Consider the following 22,421-nt stretch of genomic DNA (forward strand, 5'->3'; position numbering starts at 1 on the left):
AAGGGTATCAGACGGATACCATATTCCTTGACTTCCGGAAAGCGTTTGACTCGGTGCCCCCACTGCAGACTCCTAAGGCCCGAGCATATGGGATTGGTTCCCAAATATGTGAGTGGCTCGAAGACTTCTTAAGTAATAGAACCCAGTACGTTGTCCTCGATGGCGAGTCTTCATCGGAGGTGAGGGTATCATCTGGAGCGCCCCAGGGAAGTGTGGTAGGTCCGCTGTTGTTTTCTATCTACATAAATAATTTTTTGGATAGGGTGGATAGCAATGTGCGGCTGTTTGCTGATGATGCTGCGGTGTACTGGAAGGTGTCGTCATTGAGTGACTGTAGGAGGATACAAGATGACTTGGACAGGGTTTGTGATTGGTGTAAAGAATGGCAGCTAACTCTAAATATAGATAAATGTAAATTAATGCAGATGAATAGGAAAAAGAATCCCGTAATGTTCGAATACTCCATTAGTAGTGTAGCGCTTGACACAGTCACGTCGATTAAATATTTGGACGTAACATTGCAGAGCGATATGAAGTGGGACAAGTATGTAATGGCAGTTGTGGGGAAGGCGGATAGTCGTCTTCGGTTCATTGGTAGAATTTTGGGAAGATGTGGTTCATCTGTAAAGGAGACCGCTTATAATACACTAATACGGCCTATTCTTGAATACTGCTCGAGCGTTTGGGATCCCTAACAGGTCGGATTGAGGCAGAACATAGAAGCAATTCAGAGGCGGGCTGCTAGATTTGTTACTGGTAGGTTTGATCATCACGCGAGTGCTACGGAAATGCTTCAGGAACTCGGGTGGGAGTCTCTAAAGGAAATGAGGCGTTCTTTTCGTGAATCGCTACTGAGGAAATTTAGAGAACCACCATTTCAGGTTGACTGCAGTACTATTTTACTGCCGCCAACTTATATTTTGTGGAAAGACCACAAAGATAAGATGAGAGAGATTAGGGCTCGTACAGGGGCATATAGGCAGTCATTTTTCCCTCGTTCTCTTTGGGAGTGGAACAGGGAGAGAAGATGCTAGTTGTGGTACGAGGTACCCTCCGCCACGCAGCGTATGGTGGATTGCGGCGGAGTATGTATGTAGATGTAGATGTAATGAGTCATCCGCGACTTTACAATTTCAGGAAAACTGTATGATTTATTCAAGAGAAAGAGCTTCAGAAGTAGAGCAAGTCAACAACACATTGTCCCACCCCTGGCCCTTGTGGAGGAAGTCATTCGACTTGTCACTGATTGCTAGAGTTGTTGGATGCCCTCCTGAGGCTTATCAGGAGGGCATTGACTGGAGTAGAACGTGTCTGGAGCCTCGTAGTTCGAGGCGGGAACCGTCACTGAAGGCAATTCTGCTCCAGACAATGAAATTCCAGGCTGATATCCCTCAAGAGGTCACCCGATAACTCTAGCAATCAGTGCCAAGTCAAATAATTGTTTGTATAATGGCCAGAGGTGGACCAACGTGTTGTTGACTTGGTCAATTTGTGAAGCTATTTCTCTTGGACAGATCACCCAATTTTTCTGAAAATGTAATCATTCCTTAGTCTGAACATGTACATCACATCTACAGATTTCCGTCTCATTCGGATAATTCCTCCGTGGCACGTCGTGTTTTGTTATTTTATTTTATTTTTATTTTGAGTGTATATGAGTTCATTATATCTGTCCATGTCATTCGCATTTCGGAAAAAGACAAGCGTCTAAGAATGTGCGCGCCTCACGAACACGTTGCTAGTTCTATCGTGTTTAAATATTTGAAGGGTAAAAAAAATGAAACACTAAACTATCCTCAGGTGCAGAGTGAGACAGGACGCCGACCTGTCGATATTCTGTTTCTGCCTGCGCCTTGAGGCGAACCTCATCAGCACACCGCTCTCCTGCATGCACATGTGAGCCGCTGCTCTCTGCTCTTCCTTGAAGTGCGAGTAGGACCTTTGTTCTTACCAGACAGAGTGCATCATTCAAATCTTGCCATCAAGGAATATCACGTTATGGAGGCTCCAACCCTCCTTCTGGTCATCGGTAACACTGACCCATTTTTGAAGAGTGGAGTGGCTATAAAATCAAACACAATAAAGCAGGAAATCGAAACATTTCTTTACACATTAACACTCCGATATAAATCTAGAGTAAACGATAGTGAGTATTGGTTGTGACTCCGTGATGTTGAAACCAAGCGTATTGTCAAAGCTCATACAGTCTGTATAACACACACTAGGGATGACAGTTATCGCTGAAAAACCAGTTTTCTGCTATACTGGTTTCATTCGTGCCACTCAAAATAACCGGTTTCTGAAATGACCGATTTTAAGTTTTTTATTGATATTATTTCCAGTAGTAATCGTAGACTTGGAACAAATGTGAAAAATTCTAACGAAGGAATAGGAGATACACATTGGTACGGGGTTGATTGTGTGGCAGAAATTGGTGTCACTGTCTCCAGAAAAGAAGGCGAAGGTGGATACGGGCGTGTCGACGGCGTGAACGGAAGGTCGGAAGTAGATGACTTCCCTGCATCGTCATTTTCGGATGGCATCACCTTTTCGCCCTGAAACAACCACAAAATTAAGGTTTCAATTATTATTCAGTTTTATAGCATGTCAATAAAATTATAAATATCTCACTCAAGTTTACCTTCTCTTACAGGGAACACTGTAAATGCTTTCTCCATATACAGGGTGTTCGGAAATTCACGTTACCGACTTCTAGGACTTGTAGAGAGAAGTGAGTACACAATATTTTGAATTGGAACCCTGTCCATAAATGTACCGTTTCCGTGGTACAGCCATTTGGAAACATGTTGGTATCGCTACCACTTTTAGAAGCAATTGATTAGGTGTGACCCACTACATCGCTTTGTTTACAATCCCACTCGCTAATAGCAAAAGAAATTGCTCGTATGCTCGCCGACGGGTTCTCTTCGGCATGATGCAGTCTTTGTCTCCTTGGAGCACTACGGTGATGCCTGCTGGCGGTGAAGCTGCCCTTTCTCGAAGCCGTTGTTTAATTGAGACGAAAAGGGTATGCGACGGAGTCGAACGTTGTGGAGAACGATCTTGATGAAGGCGACGAGCAACTCTTCCATTACCATGAGCTTCACCATTCAGAATGACCATGTAGGTGCATTCTGCAAACATGTACTAAACCACTTTTCTGTATTCAAAGGCACGTGAATGAGATTCGAACTCCGCCAGAGAGGTAGGACATGTTAAAGGACATCGGCCGACCCGATGTAACCATTCTCCACCACGACTCCCCTGTTGCATACCTACCTAGCAAACGCGTTTCTAAAATCCTGTAGCACGGAAACGGTATGTTTCCGGACATGGGCCCCTATTCAAAATATTATGTACCCACTCCCCTCCACAAGCCCTAGAAGTTCGTAACGGAATTTTTTGAACAACGTGTATGGTGTCGCAAGTTTGTTTTGCCTCCTTCCGTTTTTAATCTGTTAAATCAATTAGAGCAGTCTGTTTCGTCCCTACCGCACTTCGTATGTCATTTCCAAATTAGGGAGGTGCCATTCTGCAATAACCCGATGTCAGAGGACGACAGCAAAGAACTGCAGTACTGACCAGGCCAGACGGGGACGACTCCTCAAGTACACGCGTACCGCCTCACAGGCCACGCCCCACGGCAGCAGGTCCGATTCTTCTGTCACGTGTTTGTTGCTAGTCTCTAATCGTTGCCGTTGTAATTAAAATAGTACTGATCACTTTTCCCACTTTCTATAATAATCCAATATATCAAAGCAATGGAAATTTTGCGAATAACTGTTACTCGTATTTTTTAAAACCAAAGATTTTAGCACTGCTGCTATGGAAAATTGATATGACGGTTTTTTGGCCGATTATTACTAAAAATTTAAAAAAGTCTATTCAAACAGAGACCGTATAAAATCCGAACAATATCGGTTATTCAGAAGTAAAAGACCTGTATCGGTTTCAACCGTACGGTACCGATTTGCAGTCCAGATTGGGTCAAATTCCGTACAGCGAATGCAGCTGTAACGGAACATTTACACTGAAGCTATGTAACGTATATTCGGTAGGTTCACTAAAAGCACCAATGAGGATTTTATTTTGTTCTGTATGCTATGAAAAGTGATGCCTCAGTGCTAAAACAGTGCAGTAGAACGAATTATTAAACATCTTGATTATATTATAGGCATGTTTCCCTGTCTCCGTCAATTAGTTCTTCAGTTAACAACATCATACTGGAGGGAGGGGGTGGGGGGGAGTGCTTTCCAAAATCTGTGTTGCAGTCTTCCGATACCTTCGACTGATATTGTCAAGACAATATGCATGTTTCTTTGAGGTAAGATCACCTAATAGAGATCGAATACGTTTGTCTCTTTATAATTTTGAACGTTAAATCGGAATTGCTTATGGATCACTACTGGATCGCGTAGAACGAATTCAGAGACATTATGAAGATCATGGACTCATTGTTTCTCAGAAACGACTCAACAGTGAAATCAGTGTTCTCCCAGCAAACACGTCCCGTTAGGTGAAAATGACGACGCACGTATGCTGTAGGTAATCAGTCAGACCTCTCCAGCCACTGAAGAAAGCTAAACATACGAGTTTTTCCTTACACTCGAATTGAGGTCAGTGTTATATGTTGTAATAGTGTTATATGTTGTTACCGTTTTTCTGGAAGAATTCTATTACATCTCTGTAAATAGATTCAGTTTACATCCTTTACCATCTAACATGGGGATAGAAACATTTAGAAGAGTTTCAAGACGTTTGCAGAAAATCGTGATGACAAACGATTACTTTGTTGTGCGATTAATATTTGTAGCTAGTTTATCTACTGAAATAGGAATCACGTACGTTTCGTTGCAAATGGAACGAAACTTTTTTAAATGGCACTCCTGCAAGAACGGGACCAACGACGACTGAAGATAATCGTTCAACATGACAGAAGTGCAATCCTTCCTCAAATTGCTGCAGTTTTCAATGCTGGGCCATCAACAAGTGTCAGCGTGCGAACCATTCAACGAAACATCATTTATATGGGCTTTCGGAGCCGAAGGCACACTTGTGTACCCTTGATGACTGCACGACTTTACGCCTCGCCTGGGCCCATCAACACCCACATTGGCCTCTTGATGACTGGAGACATGTTGCCTGGTCGGACGAGTCTCGTTTCAAATGGTATCGAGCGGTTGGACGTGTACGGGTATGGAGAAAACCTCATGAATCCACGCTGATGGAGACTCTATAATTGTGTCGGAGCGTGTGTAGTTAGAGTGATGTTGGACCCCTGATACGTCTGGATACGACAATGACAGGTGACACGTACGTGAGCATCCTGTCAGATCACCTGCATCCATTCATGTCCATTGTGCATTCCGGCGGACGTGGGAAATTCCAGCAGGACAATGCGACACCCCATATAATTGCTACAGAGTAGGTCCAGGAACACTCTTATGAGTTTGAACACTTCCGCTCGCCACCAAACTCCTCACACATGAGCATTATTGAGCATATCTGGAATGCCTTGCAACGTGCTGGTCAGAAGAGATATCCACCCCCTCGAACTCTTATGGGATTTTGGACAGCCCTGCATGATTCATGGTGTCAGTTCCCTCCCAGTACTTCAGACATTAGTTAAGTCAATGCCACGTCGTGTTGCCACCCTTCTGCGTGATCGAGGGGGCCTTACACGATATTAGACAGGTGTACCAGTTTCTTTCGCTCTTCAGTGTAGAAGGAGGCGGAGTGTATCGTGTTGACAATAGAAAAGCAGTAACAGCAGAATTGCTGATTTCGAAAGAGGACTAGTCATTGGACGTCACCTGAGTAAGAGATCAATCGGGGACATTTCAGCCATTCTGAAGTCGTCCAAGTGACAGTTGGTGATACGACTGTGAAGTGGAAACGCAAAGGAACAATCACAGTTAAATGAAGATCAGGCAGTCCTCATGTACCGACAAACAAGGACCGTCAAACATTGAGAGTAGTTATAAAAGATCACATGAAATCAACGGAAGAAGTCATCATGAGTACTACGCAACTGGCACAATCACTGTATGGTGGTTTGGAAAGAACAGGGTACAATGGTCAAGCAGCTACACATTTCTTAGTCGGTGTTAAGCGAATCTTGAGTTAGTGCAAAGAGCGACGCCACTGGATAATGGATGACTGGAAACTAGTGATTTAGAGTCATGAGTTCGCTGTAACCTTGGCAGCCCGATGAAAGATTTTGGGTTTCGTGAGTGCTTTTGGGACGATACCTGTCATACGTGTAGTGTCAACAGTTAAGTACGGAGGATGTGTAGTTAAGGTATGAGGGCGTTTTTCGTGATAGTGGGTGGTCCGCTTACTACACATAAGAAAAAGCCAAATGCGAAACGATATGAACACGTTATACAGAAATGTGTACTGCGTGCAGTAGAAGAAAAGTTCGGGGACGATCAGTGTTTTTGTATCATCATGACAATGCAATCTGTTATAAGCAGCGTCTGTGAGGTGGTGGTTTGTGGACAATAACATTTCTGAGATGTGCTGGCGTGCCCAGAGATCCGACCTGAATCCAAAAGCACACCTCCGGAATAAGTTACGACGTTCACTCCATTCCAGACCCTAGCACCCTATACCGCTAACGTGTCTGGTTTCAGCCCTTGAGAAAGAATGGGCTAAATTGGCACCTCATTCAAAGCGTCCGCAGCAAGAGTTCAATCCGTCATAAATGCGAACGTGGTACACACTCCATATTAATGACCACCAACGGTTGCCCCAACTTTTGATCAGGTACAGTGTAACGCTCGTTAGTGTGCACAACGAAATCTTGAAAAAACGGTGAAGGTTACGAGGAAAGGCAAGTATACTGGAGGAGTGTATTTTCATCTTAAGGCAGACTGAAGACTTATTTTCATCTTGTTCTCGTAAAGTGATTCACTTAGTTGCTCAGAGTAGAGGCAGGTAATCAACTGCAAAACTCTTCAACACTATACCAAATGAAGTGCAAAACGACGCACACAATAGCAAATTTAAAGTTGGTACTTTTTTCCTAAAAAAGGTTAGCATGTATGCATGCATCTGTGTGTGTGTGTGTGTGTGTGAGAGAGAGAGAGAGAGAGAGAGAGAGAGAGAGAGAGAGAGAGAGAGAGAAATAGAGAGAAATAGAGACAAACAGAGAGATAGTTAGCGTGTATGCATTGCATGTGTGTGTCAAACAGAAAGAGAGAGAGAGAGAATGATCAGGATACCAAGTGTACAAGCTTGTATGCTTCTACCGCTCTTCGTAAACGACAAACATACAGAAGAATTAATAAACTGTAAAGCAAATTTACAAAAGAAATCTTTTCGTTTCTCGTGAATATTACCTGTGTAACACGCTAAATACCTAATGTGATCCTTGAATACTGCTTCTCGACTATAAATATAAAACTCACGGCTGAAATAATGTCAAAGCGAACAAACGCTGACAAATGTCATGTTGAAATTCTGTAGTACTGACATTCCCCTAAGGATTTCTTATGCAGTTCTTTCATTAGCATAATTTGCCTTTCGCGTCGCTTTATATTGCATTTACGGCACAGGCCAGCAAGTAATAGCGTCATAAAATACCAGTTACTGTCACATTTATTGTTGTACGAACCCCCACTTCCTTGGTGGCCGCTTTTATATACGCAGGAACTTGCTTGACTCCGAAGGTAACAAGAAATACGAACTATGCGTGAGAAATTTACCAACCTCCACGCCCCTTTCACTGCAACTGCTTGTTTAAATTTATTCCTGACTGAAGTGACGTTTTCACCTCCAGTAACATCGTCATTATTATATGATGATATAATTCAAACACTAGTCATAATTAGTAATCGAAATGAAATAATGACCACTGGTGAAGTACCGTTAGCACCAATTATAGTAGAGTACAGTCATATGCAGTTTGATTACAGGTAGCTGCTGTGTTAATTATAGTGCTCTTTCTTATACTTTTTTCACTCTAGACAGCCAACCAATGTACGCTAAAAAATGTAATGAATTACGGTCAACTGCTGTTATCGAAATTTGCCACCGCTTGTGACACACATACACACACAGTAGATCGACACAGACAGCTCTCTGCAGACATTTATTTTATTTTCGATTGAAACTATTCAGTTAATTGGGCAACACCAGTTTTACATGCATTATTTACAACGTTTCACCTTATACGTAAAGAATTATTGTTTTCATGTTCCTGATTGCCAGTTGCGTTTCCTTTTACAATTGATAAGAACGTCTCGCTATGAGTGGGCGTAGTACAATAGACGTCGTGTTGGAAGGAAGGAAGGGAGATTAGCGTTTAACGTCTCGTTGACAGTACGGTCATTAGACACGGAGCACATGCGCGGATTACGAAAGGATGGGGTAGGAAAATGGACGTGTTCATTCCAAAAGAACCATCCCGGCATTTGCCTGCAGCAATCTAGAGAAGTCACGGAAAAAGATATATCTGGATGGCAGGATGGGGCTATTTCAACCGTCGCCCGAATGCGACTGCTTTCCGTCGTTTTAGAAAGAGAGACCAGAACTGAACACCTGAATTGAATGCACAATGACGAACACAAAAAAGCCTCTTCCTGTTTTCCCAGCTAACAGCAGCTTCTCATGGCGGCTTTCATCTGTGATCCGGGCCTGAAACACTGAGCTGTCTGCTCATCTTCAGAATTAGATACCGATGTCTGATCCTCGAAAGTCGACGTACCAGCTCTGCAACATTTGTCGTCAGTAGAAATGTAGTATCCCTCCGCGTGCCCCTTTTGGTAATTAACCTATAACGGTTTATAGATGGCGAATGAAGACTGTAAATTATCATTTGTTGTGCAAGTATTTATTTTTGTTAACTTAAAATATGGCCGTACAGACTTCAGAAGGGTGGTGGGATAGTGACACTGTAATATGATTATGAGACCAGGTGAGATACGTACGTATTGAAAGTCTGAGTTACCGCAAGTTCTAATGTGTATTATAAATTCCCACACAAAATGAGCGCAACAATTGCACTGAAGTATAACGCGAACATATTTAATACCATCCTATACACTGACAAATTATCACAAGAACACGAAAAAGTTACAAGTAACTAAGATTGACGAACATTCAAGACAAGGAACCTATAGGCAGGTTATAACATTATTAGCACACTGATCAGTTTCCGCGATTTGACGACAGTGATTGCCAAAGTTTGAGTTTTTAAAATTATGCATGCCAGAAGGGCGTCTTCCTCCCACTCATTAAAACTCTAACGTTTACTGACTGCATTGCGACCTATACACGCAGAAACCGATTCCAGATCTTAATTTTTTTTTAACAGCGTCGTTGTGTTGTCCACCAGTGCTGCTGACGGCGGCCGCTGTGTTGGACGATGCCTGTGAATCCCGAAAAGCTACCTAACCCAAACTTTACATCATACCCCAGTTGGAGCTTCAAAGTGAAAAGTGTTCCTGTCATTAGTAACAAACGAAGCGACATCGTACATTCGCCCCTACTTCGAGAGTCAGTCTTAGCCCCTCATGAGCAGTCGTCCAACGGCAAGTGCCATTCCTCATAGAGCGTCCTCCCAGTTTTCAATGGTTTTCCGGAACTACTACATCAGACCTGTCTGACCAATGAAATTCCCGAATTTTCACGCCCAGTGGCCTGCAGCTAAAGAAATGAATGTGTTTTAGCTCTGTCTTGTCAGTGCCTCAAAGGAGCGTGTTAACCTGTTGTTTCCTATGACCCTCCTATCTACTTTATGTACTATATGAGGGTCCAGCTGCAGGTATTTTTGGGATGAGAGAGTTGCAGTCCCACGCATATAGGATCCTCACACCTCGCCTGCCGTATTCTGCTGACTGCAGAGAGCCATAGTAATAAATCGTACCTGCAGCTTTCACAGAGCCTGCGTGGTATCCACCGGTACATTGCTCTCCTATCAGCAGACTGGCGCCGTCTTCTCTGCATTCTCCACTCAAGGTTCATTGTGGTCCGCCTTCCGTGACCTTTATTGTATTATACAGCGCCTTCGCCCCAGAAAAACGCTTTAGGAACGTGGGAGCGGCGGTCATCCCGTGAAAAATTCCAACAACGACTCCTCTGAGGCCGTCCGAACAGCCGCAGCGTTGACCAACGATGGGCTTCCCTTTATCCTGTCCAGTACACAACAGCCTTCGGCGGACGCTGTCCTATTTGGAGTCGGCGTCACCTTTTACAACCTGCGTTAAGTTAATGGTGCCCTTGTGCTCACCATGATCTGATGTCTGACTGTGAAACTGCCAGCCCAGCCAAATGTAATTCTCACGAAACAATCCAACTACAAGTACTACGCGGATTGGAAATCACTATCGGATATCTTTAATAAAACTAAAGGAATACGCTGTACATCGATAATGGGAAAGGCTGTCAGTTTCGGTGTCTCTCATGGTTTGAGGATTGCCTAGTCAACGTTGGTTTGTTAGGTGACCTATCTGGAGCAGCAGAGTGGGGGGTTGTTGAGGCTAGCCAGTTCTAGCGGGTGTGCTTCGCAATATGGTATGGGGAGGACCACAGTTATCTGGAGATGCACCCCGTCAGCAGCTGTGGCCTTGTATCATCCTGGATTCTGATGTGGTGTTGTTGCGGAAAAGTCTGTGGTTTTAAAACCATTCTCTAGCCAGTAGTGGGAATGGAAGATTGGATTTTGCCCAAGCATTGTTATCTCATCGGTGTAGAATTATCCGTCTAGACCACTTGTAGAGTATCCATTTCTTAACTAACGATTCGAAGTCAGTCTCGCTATCGGGCTAGGGGTAATCTCCCTTCCGAAATGTTGATCATAGCTCATTGTTTCACTGACTCATTGTAGATAATTCCAGAATATTCTTTGACCTCCATTACTTGGATCGTTTTGTTCTGCATGGAGGTCTTATAATTTACCTTTAGTGAATCAATGAGGTTCTTATACCCCATTTTTGCTGCTCCAGTTTTGAATTATTTTTATAATGAGTTCAGGATTCATACTATGCAAAACATATTCAGTCGTTGAACTGCTTGCCTCGAGAGACCACTGCGGACACAGGCTTTCATATCGTCTGTAACGCTTCTCCCAGTTGTTGAAGAACACATGGTAGAGATTCCATTAACCTGTCATAACGATTGATTATACACTGAAGAGCCAAAGAAACTCGACTAATGTCTGAAATAGTGCCGGAAGGAATTGACACCATTAATGCTGCAGGGCTGTCCATAAATCCGTAAGAATACGAAGGGGTGGAGATCTCTTCTGCACAGCATCTTGCAAAGAATCCTAGATATGCTCAATAATGTTCATGTCTGGGGAGATTGGTGGGCAGCGGAAGTGTTTAAACTCAGAAGAGTGTTCCTGGAGCCACTCTGTATCAAATCTGGGCGTGTGGGGTGTCGCATTGTCCTGCTATAATTGCCCAAGTCCGTCGGAATGGACAATGGACACGAACCGATCCAGGTGATCAGACAGGATGCTTACTAACGTGTCACCTTTCAGAGTCGTATGTAGATGTATCAGGAGTCCCATATCACTTCAACTGCACACGCCTCCGCCGGCCGCGGTGGTCTCGCGGTTCTACGCGCTCAGTCCGGAACCGCGCGACTGCTACGGTCGCAGGTTCGAATCCTGCCTAGGGCATGGATGTGTGTGATGTCCTTAGGTTAGTTAGGTTTACGTAGTTCTAAGTTCTAGGGGACTGATGACCATAGATGTTAAGTCCCATAGTGCTCAGAGCCATTTGAACCATTTGCACACGCCCCACACCATTACAGGGCCTCCACCATCTTGAACAGTCTCCTGCTGACATGCCGTGTCCACGGATTCATGAGGTTATCTCCATACCCGTACACGTCTATCCGCTCGATACAATTTGAAACGAGACTCGTCCGACCACGCTACATGTCTCCAGTCATCAACAGTCCAATGTCGGTGTTGACGGGGCCAGGCGAGGCGTAAAGCGTTGTGTCGTGCAGTCATCAAGGGTACACGAGTGGGCCTTCGGCTCCGAAAGCCCATATCAATGATGTTTCATTGAATGGTTCGAACGCTGACTCTTACTGATGGCCCAGCATTGAAAACTGCAGCGACTTGCGGAAGGATTGCACTTCTGTCACGTTGAACGATTCTCTTCAGTCGTCGTTGGCCCCGTTCTTGCAGGATCTTTTTCTGGCCGGAGCGGTGTTGGAGATTTCATGTTTTACCGGATCCCTAATATTCACGGTATACTCGTGAAATGGTCGCACGGGAAAATCCCCACTTCATCGCGATCTCAGGGCTGTGTCCCATCGCTCGCGCGCCGATAACAGTACCACGTTCAGAGTCACTTAGATCTCGGTGACCTGCGATTGTAGCAGCAGTAACTGATCTAACAACTGCGACAGACACTTGTTGTCTTACGTAGGCGTTGTCGGACTCAGCGCCGTATTCTGCCTGTTTTGTATTTGAATATGCGTGCTTACACCAGTTTTTTTGGCGCTTCAGCGTATAAAAGCGAGTCCATATATTCTGTTTTTAAACCTGGGAATCTTAGTTGTGATGGTCATTGCTTCTCTCAAGCTCACTTGTCTCCTGAATGAGATTTTCACTCTGCAGCGGAGTGTGCGCTGATATGAAACTTCCTGGCAGATTAAAACTGTGTGCCGGACCGAGACTCGAACTCGGGGCCTTTGCCTTTCGCGGGCAACTGCTCTACCAACTGAGCTACCCAAGCACGACTCGCGCCACGTCCTGACAGCTTTTCTTCTGCCAGTACCTCGTCTCCTACCTTCCAAACTTTACAGAAGCTATCCTGCGAACCTTGCAGAACTAGGACTCCTGAAAGAAAGGATATTGCGGAGACATGGCTTAGCCACAGCCTGGGGGATGTTTCCAGAATGAGATTTTTTCACTCTGCATCGGAGTGTGCGCTCATGTGAAACTTCCTGTCAGATTAAAACTGTGTGCCGGACCGAGACTCGAACTCGGGACCTTTGCCTTTCGCGGGCAAGTGCTCTATCTACTGAGCTACCCAAACAGGAGAGCTTCTGTAAAGTTTGGAAGGTAGGAGACGAGGTACTGGCAGAAGTAAAGCTGTGAGGACGGGGCGTGAGTCGTGCTTGGGTAGCTCAGTTGGTAGAGCACTTGCCCGCGAAAGGCAAAGGTCCCGAATGCTAGTCTCCGTCCTTCTCTTGTCTCCTGTTCACGGCTGGTTCATACTGTTCAATTGAAATACTCACGTGAAGGCTACACATTGATGTGCCGTCTTGTACATTTTGACACATGCTTACAGGCATCCCTTTCACAAAACATCCGTGCAGCACCCAGAAGCGAAGTGTGAGGTGGTGGGCACAGGAAGTTTAAGCGTTCTGCGCAATTCCGCAGCCTCTCGTTGTGCCGTAAAAGGTTAGTGCAAATAGGCATCGAGACTGTGCGTCGACGGAGCACTCGGACTGAGAAGAATTGAACAGGAAAAACGGTTACAAATCAGATTGGTGACGTCGGGAGAATGAAGAGAGTCCGTTTCTCACGGGTCGTGGCTGTCAGCCGTGTCGCGTCGCCTTCCCACGGAGACAGGCAGCGCCCGCCCGCCCTCCGTTGTCGCAGCTCCCAGCCTGCCTGCCTGCCTGAGGCCGTCAGCAGGTCCGCAGGGCGGGGTGCCGCTCCGTGAGGGCCGCGAATGCCGATGAGGCTGTGCGCGCTGACGCGCCAGCCGGCAGCTGCTCCCTACTGACGGCCGATCCGTGTAAGCGGACAGCGCACCCTCCTCACAGCACCACTCACTACAACAGCTCGCAGTCTCCTCTTGTTGTTGTTGTTGTGGTCTTCGGTCCTGAGACTGGTTTGATGCAGCTCTCCATGCTACTCTACCCTGTGCAAGCTTCTTCATCTCCCAGTACCTACTGCAGCCTACATCCTTCTGAAACTGCATAGTGTATTCATCTCTTGGTCTCCCTCTACGATTTTTACCCACCACGCTGCCCTCCAATGCTAAGTTTGTGATCCCTTGATGCCTCAGAACATGTCCTACCAACCGATCCCTTCTTCTGGTCAAGTTGTGTCACAAGCTCCTCTTCTCCACAATTCTGTTCAATACCCGCTCATTACTTATGTGATCTACCCATCTAATCTTCAGCATTCTTCTGTAACACCACATTTCGAAAGCTTCTATTCTCTTCTTGTCCAAACTATTTATCGTCCATGTTTCACTTCCATACATGGCTACACTCCATACAAATACTTTCAGAAACGACTTCCTGACACTTAAATCTATACTCGATGTTAACAAATTTCTCTTCATCAGAAATGCTTTCCTTGCCATTGCCAGTCTTCATTTTATATCCTCTCTACTTCGACCATCATCAGTTCTTTTGCTCCCCAAATAGCAAAATTCGTTTACTACTTTAAGTGTCTCATTTCCTAATCTAATTCCCTCAGCATCACCCGACTTAATTCGACTACATTCCATTATCCTCGTTTTGCTTTTAATGATGTTCATTTTATATCCTCCTTTCAAGACACTGTCCATTTCATTCAACTGCTCTTCCAAGTCCTTTGCTGTCTGACAGAATTACAAGGTCATCGGCGAACCTCAAAGTTTTTATTTCTTCTTCGTGGATTTTAATACCTATTCCGAACTTTTATTTTGTTTCCTTTATTGCTTGCTCAATATACAGATTGAATAACATCGGGGATAGGCTACAACCCTGTCTCATTCCCTTCCCAACCACTGCTTCCCTTTCGTACCCCTCGACTCTTATAACTGCCATCTGCTTTCTGTACAAATTGTAAATAGCCTTTCGCTCCCTGTATTTTACCCCTGCCACCTTCAGATTTTGAAAGAGAGTATCCAATCAACATTTTCAAAAGCTTTCTCTAAGTCTACAAATGCTATAAACGTAGGTTTGCCTTTCCTTAATCTTTCTTCTAAGATAAGTCGTAGGGTCAGTATTCCCTCACGTGTTCCAACATTTCTACGGAATCCAAACCGATCTCCCCCGAGGTCGGCTTCTATCAGTTTTTCCATTCGTCTGTAAAGAATTCGCGTTAGTATTTTGCAGCTGTGACTTATTAAACTGATAGTTCGGTAATTTTCACATCTGTCAACGCCTGATTTCTTTGGGATTGGAATTATTATATTCTTCCTGAAGTCCGAGGGTATTTCACCTGTCTCATACATCTTGCTCACCAGACGGTAGAGTTTTGTCAGGACTGGCTCTCCCAAGGCTGTTAGTAGTTCTAATGGAATGTTGTCTACTCTTGGGGCCTTGTTTCGACTTTGGTCTTTCAGTGCTCTGTCAAACTCTTCACGCAGTATCGTATCTCCCATTTCACCTTCATCTACATCCTCTTCCATTTCCATAATATTGTCCTCAAGTACATCGCCCTTGTATAGACCCTCTATATACTCCTTCCACCTTTCTGCTTTCCCTTCTTTGCTTAGAATTGGGTTTCCATCAAAGCTCTTGATATTCATGCAAGTGGTTCTCCTTTCTCCAAATGAATCTTTAATTTTCCTATAGGCAGTATCTATCTTACCCCTAGTGAGATAATCCTCTACATCCTTACATTTGTCCTCTAGCCATCCCTGTTTAGCCATTTTGCACTTCCTGTCGATATCATTTTTGAGACGTTTGTATTCCTTTTTGCCTGCTTCATTTACTGCATTAGTCTCCTCTTAAGAACTAAAAAAAACTATTGAGCTAAAATGTTTTGTATGTGTGGCTCAGACTGCCCATAGTCAGTCAGTGATCAATCTTCAGTAGCATCAGGTTGCGGTCTCTATGATGGTGGTCGATGGGTTGTGGCAAGACTAAACTAACACTGATGCGAATTACTTGAAATGTGAGCAATGGATTAAATTTATTTTAGGACGATGGCCCTAATGAAACAAGACGTAAGTTGACCATTTGGTAACACATTTACTAGTGCCAAGACGGTCATGTAATTAGCAAATGAGACAGGATTCCAAATCAAAATAATTTGGCTCGAAGACTTCTTAAGCAATAGAACCCAGTACGTTGTCCTCGATGGTGAGTGTTCATCAGAGGTGAGGGTACCATCTGGAGTGCCCCAGGGAAGTGTGATAGGTCCGCTGTTGTTTTATAACTACATAAATGATCTTTCGGATAGGGTGGCTAGCAATGTGCAGCTGTTTGCTGATGATGTTGTGGTGTACGGGAAGGTGTTGTCGTTGAGTGACTGTAGGAGGATACAAGATAACTTGGACAGGATTCGTGATTGGTGTAGGCAGCTAACTCTAAATACAGATAAATGTAAATTAATGCAGATGAATAGGAAAAAGAATCCCGTAATGTTTGAATACTCCATTAGTAGTGTAGCGCTTGACACAGCCACGTCGATTAAATATTTGGGCGTAACATTGCAGAGCGATATGAGGTGGGACAAGCATGTAATGGCAGTTGTGGGGAAGGCGGATAGTCGTCTTCGGTTCATTGGTAGAATTTTGGGAAGATGTGGTTCATCTGTAAAGGAGACCGCTTATAATACGCTAATACGGCCTATTCTTGAATACTGCTCGAGCGTTTGGGATCCCTACCAGGTCCGACTGAGGGAGGGCATAGAAGCAATTCACAGGCGGGCTGCTAGATTTGTTACTGGTAGGTTTGATCATCATGCGAGTATTACGAAAATTCTTCAGGAACTCGGGTGGGAGTCTCTGGAGGAAAGGAGGCGTTCTTTTCGTGAATCGCTACTGAGGAAATTTACAGAACCAGCATTTGAGGCTGACTGCAGTACTATTTTACTGCCGCCAACTTATATTTCGCAGAAAGACCACAAAGATAAGATAAGAGAGATTAGGGCTCGTACAGGTATTCATTTTTCCCTCGTTCTGTTTGTGAGTGGGAGACAATATGCTAGTTGTGGTACGAGGTACACTCCGCCACGCACCGTACGGTGGATTGTGGAGTATGTATGTAGATGTAGATGTAGATGTAGATGTAGAATCTCTTACAATCTGCAGTAGGAAAACATTGACATATATTCAATCATACAATCCGACTGATGATCAGAAATCGTAGGTACACAGGCTAAATGATTGTTGAGCATGAATGATATCAATGTCTTGGCAAGGGCAAGAATAAAAGACTAGCCCTCGCCGTCTACAGGCAAAGTAGTGTGTTCTTTGCGGCATCCAAAGGAGAAATGTGTTGTATGCGGCATCCAAAGAAGTGCCTCCTGTTTGGCGTCTAGAGAAGAAGTGTATTCTTTCCGGCCCTGGGAGAAGACGTACATTATGTTAGGCATCTGCAGAAGTAATGTATTCTATTTGGCTTCTGGACAAGAAGCGTATTCTGTTAGGCATGCAGAGAAGTAGGATGTTCTATGTGGCGTGAAGAAAAACTGTTATCCGTTCGGCATCTGGAGAAGAAGTGTATTCTATTCAGCGTCTAGAGAAGAACTGTATTTTGTTCAGTGTTCAGAGAAGAAGTGTATTCTGGCTGACGCTCAGAAAAGAAGTGTACTCGGCTTGGCATCTGTGGAGAACAAGTGTATTCTGTTTGGCATTCAGAGAAGAAGTGTGTTCTGTTCAGTGTCCAAAGAAGAAGTGTATTCTGTTCAGTATCCAGAGGAAAAGTGTGTTCAGCATCCTGACAAGAAGTGAATTCTGTTCGGCAACCGGTGAAGAGGTGCCTTCTATTCAGCTTCCGGAGAAGAGGTGTAATCTGTTTGACATTCAGAGAAAAGGTGTATTCTGTTCAGCGTCCAGAGAAGATGTGTTTTCTGTTCAGGTTTGGAGAGGAAGTCTTTCTCGTTCAGCGTCTGGAGAAGAAATGTGTTCTATTAGGCATCCGGACCAACTCTCGCTTCTGCATCTGTGCTCCTTTTGGTACGTCAACAGATGGTTTTACAGAACTCTGCACAATAGCATGTCCATAAACAAATCAGCAATAATTTCCCGGTTTGCAGTGTTAACCAATGGAAGGACTCGATTGTGAATAAGGTCTTTCTGCGTACCCACTCTCCTACTGAAATACCTCTCTAGCCAATACGCTGGCTCCACGTTGTGGACTTACTCCCAACTGGGCCTCGGCTCCTCCCCTCTGCTAAACTGTTACTTTTGATCGGCAAGCAGTCTCGTCCAGAATTGTCGACAAAGTGCCCAGGCTGTCCCGTGTGAAGACTTGAGCCTCGTCCTTTCTCATGACTTTGCAGGGTGCTTGCCACCTCACGCCACTCTCTTCTGGAAAGGACTTCTCAAATTGAAAGCAAATTTCTTTCTGAGCTCAGCGAGTCGTCCAAACTCAAGTGTTCTGCCGCTACATTATCAGATTTTCTGAGAGACTTCTAGGAGGACACATAGTTCAAAATACAATAAGTTGACCGCTCTGAGTTTCAACGCCGGTGTTGCACAGGACTGCCGGCCGGTGTGGCCGTGCGGTTCTAGGCGCTTCAGTCTGGAACCGCTTGACCGCTACGGTCGCACGTTCGAATCCTGCCTCGGGCATGGATGTGTGTGATCTCCATAGGTTAGACAGGTTTAAGTAGTTCTAAGTTCTACGGGACTGATGGCCACAGATGTTAAATCCCATAGTGCTCAGAGTCATTTGCACCAATTTTTTGCACAGGATTCAGACGATGGTTTGGTGAGTGACTTCCAGATACCTCGCTCTTAAGTTGCCAAGGGCGGTCGCTGCTGAGAGCTGAATGGCGTTATGATTCGCTGTGGAAAACGAGATTCGCAGGCGGTGCCTCGGTCCGGGATTCTCCATTCACGAAAACTACAGAATTATTTGCATGCAACTATGGCTATCTAGACAGAGAATTAAGACGTTAATTGATGTCCTAATCTCCGCCGTCACCGAATATTGCTTTCCATAAACATAAAGATGAAGAACGCCGAGAACGAAGCGCTCGTATTAAATACGGTGCAAGCCAGGGATGCACTCCTTCGTTCCTACTCTTCAATCTAAAAATCGAAGAAGCAATGACGGAAAAAAAGAAAGTCTCAAGAATGGGATTAATATTCGAGATGAAAAGATATCAGTGACGATCTATCTTTAGCGAAAGTGAAGAATAATTATAGGATCTGTTGAACACAACAGTCTGACGCCTACAGAATATAGACTCAGAGCAAATACACTCCTGGAAATGGAAAAAAGAACACATTGACACCGGTGTGTCAGACCCACCATACTTGCTCCGGACACTGTGAGACGGCTGTACAAGCAATGATCACACGCACGGCACAGCGGACACACCAGGAACCGCGGTGTTGGCCGTCGAATGGCGCTAGCTGCGCAGCATTTGTGCACCGCCGCCGTCAGTGTCAGCCAGTTTGCCGTGGCATACGGAGCTCCATCGCAGTCTTTAACACTGGTAGCATGCCGCGACAGCGTGGACGTGAACCGTATGTGCAGTTGACGGACTTTGAGCGAGGGCGTATAGTGGGCATGCGGGAAGCCGGGTGGACATACCGCCGAATTGCTCAACACGTGGGGCGTGAGGTCTCCACAGTACATCGATGTTGTCGCCAGTGGTCGGCGAAAGGTGCACGTGCCCGTCGACCTGGGACCGGACCGCAGCGACGCACGGATGCACGCCAAGACCGTAGGATCCTACGCAGTGCCGTAGGGGACCGCACCGCCACTTCCCAGCAAATTAGGGACACTGTTGCTCCTGGGGTATCGGCTAGGACCATTCGCAACCGTCTCCATGAAGCTGGGCTACGGTCCCGCACACCGTTAGGCCGTCTTCCGCTCACGCCCCAACATCGTGCAGCTCGCCTCCAGTGGTGTCGCGACAGGCGTGAATGGAGGGACGAATGGAGACGTGTCGTCTTCAGCGATGAGAGTCGCTTCTGCCTTGGTGCCAATGATGGTCGTATGCGTGTTTGGCGCCGTGCAGGTGAGCGCCACAATCAGGACTGCATACGACCGAGGCACACAGGGCCAACACCCGGCATCATGGTGTGGGGAGCGATCTCCTACACTGGCCGTACACCACTGCTGATCGTCGAGGGGACACTGAATAGTGCACGGTACATCCAAACCGTCATCGAACCCATCGTTCTACCATTCCTAGACCGGCAAGGGAACTTGCTGTTCCAACAGGACAATGCACGTCCGTATGTATCCCGTGCCACCCAACGTGCTCTAGAAGGTGTAAGTCAACTACCCTGGCCAGCAAGATCTCCGGATCTGGCCCCCACTGAGCATGTTTGGGACTGGATGAAGCGTCGTCTCACGCGGTCTGCACGTCCAGCACGAACGCTGGTCCAACTGAGGCGCCAGGTGGAAATGGCATGGCAAGCCGTTCCACAGGACTACATCCAGCATCTCTACGATCGTCTCCATGGGAGAATAGCAGCCTGCATTGCTGCGAAAGGTGGATATACACTGTACTAGTGCCGACATTGTGCATGCTCTGTTGCCTGTGTCTATGTGCCTGTGGTTCTGTCAGTGTGATCATGTGATGTATCTGACCCCAGGAATGTGTCAATAAAGTTTCCCCTTCCTGGGACAATGAATTCACGGTGTTCTTATTTCAATTTCCAGGAGTGTAGAAGAAAGATGAAAGTAATTAGAAGTAGCAGAAATGAGAACAGCGAGGAACTGATGGTCACGAAGTAGACGAACTTAAGGAATTCTGCTACACAGCCCGGAAAATAGCCCGTGATGGACGGAGCAAGGACGACATAAAAAGCAGACTGGCACTGGCAAGAAAGGCATTCCTGGCCAACAGAAGTGAGTTGTTGTCAAACATAGACCTTTATTTATAGAAGAAATTTCTGAAAATGTACATTGGAAGACAGCATTGTATGGTACTTGAGACATGGAGTATGAGAAAACCGGAACACAAGAGAATCGAAGCACTCGAGATGTGATGCTGTAGACAAATGTTGAAAATTAGGTAGACTGATGTAAGGAGTAAGGAATTTCTCCGTAGAATCAGCGAGGAAAGGAACACATGGAAAACCCTGACAAGAAGAAGGGACAGAACGATAGGACATCTGTTAAGACATCAGGGAATAACTTCAGTGATATTAGAGAGAGCTGTAGAGGGTAACAACTGTAAAGGAAGACAGAGTTCGTAATACGTCCGACAAATAACTCAGGTTGCAACTGCTGCTCTGAAATGAAGAGGGTATCGCACAGAACAGGAATTTGTAGGGGGCCGCATGAAACCAGTCAGAAGACAGATTACTCCAAACGAAACTTAAACCATAATAATTACGGACATTATGGCAATAAAACGTGAGCTGTGATCTCCCAGCAGTAGACCGCCATGTATCAACAACGGAACCGACATCTGTGGATTCCGAAGACAGCCATTTTTTTTTTTCAAATCGCCCGAAAGTACAGACTTTGGACGACTACCGGTGAAATTTAAATCGGTTCGTTTTATTCGATCAAATCATCTGACATTCTGACAAAACGAAATACGGACTGTGAGAAACTGATAACATTAGTCCTGGAAAGAAGAATTTCGTGGTAACCTAAAGATGAAACTCGCAGCTGTATTGGACACCACAGGTAAACATAATCAACAACCTCAAAAAACAGTGTGTTCAGATGGAAAGGATGGTGTAAGTTGTGCTTATTTTTAATGTAGTGGATCTTTTTTGTGTTGTCCGACATTCCGACAAAACTAAACTGATAACTTTAGCCCTGGAAAGAAGAAAAAATTGTAAATTTGTGGTAAGGTCTTATTGGAGCAAACTGCTAAGGTCATCGGTTCGTAAACTTACGCACAACTTAATCTAACTTAAACTAACTTACGCTAAGGACAAGAAACACACACACACACACACACACACACACACACACGCCCGAGGGAGGACTCGAAACTCCGACGGGGTGAGCCGCCTGGGCCGTGACAAGGCGCCTCAGAAAGAAGAATTTTTTGGTTACCTAACGACGAACAATTCATAATCCTGGTACAACTCGGAATTAACGGACTGAAATCGCAGCTTTATTGGACACCACAGGCAAACAAAATCTACATCCGGAATTTCAGGCGTGAATTACAACCTCAAAAAACAATGTGTTCAGATGAAAAGGACGGTCAATGTTGCGCTTAAATTTACTGTAGTGGATCTTTTTTGTGTTTTGGTTGGTAGGCTTTAGTTGCTGACGAGTACTGTTTCATTGATGCTTTTGTGCCTGTAGAGTGGTGATCCTGCTATATGAGGTAGTTTGCAAATGTGGTGTATGTGTTTCACTTTTTAGTGCTCTACCCTTCGAATTAATTCAGTAGAACATAGTGTTTGTAAACTTGCTTTTCAGGGTCACCACTAATCATCTCGAGTATGTACTGCCGAAAATTCATACATAAAACACTTTCGGATAACGAAAGCTAAAATCGAGTACTTGTAGAGGTGTGATTCGAGCTCTGTTAAGAAATTCGATACTCATATTTAAGATGTAGTTATGCCTTAAGTAAAACTGGAAGTGACACTTCGTTATTTGACACCTGACGATTACATCTT

General features: G+C 45.0%; 1 long non-coding RNA gene and 1 other non-coding gene across 2 annotated transcripts in view; one reads left to right on the plus strand and one right to left on the minus strand.

Moving 5' to 3' along the window:
* LOC124622419 overlaps positions 1–22,421 on the plus strand; it is a 161,421-nt gene that overhangs the window by 102,214 nt on the left and 36,786 nt on the right. The gene's annotated exons all lie outside the window — the stretch shown is intronic.
* Positions 12,628–12,702, minus strand: Trnas-cga. Its single transcript has one exon. It is a non-coding gene; the product is annotated as a tRNA-Ser (tRNA).

The sequence above is a fragment of the Schistocerca americana genome, chromosome 7, assembly GCF_021461395.2.
Source record: "Schistocerca americana isolate TAMUIC-IGC-003095 chromosome 7, iqSchAmer2.1, whole genome shotgun sequence".
NCBI lineage: Eukaryota > Metazoa > Arthropoda > Insecta > Orthoptera > Acrididae > Schistocerca > Schistocerca americana.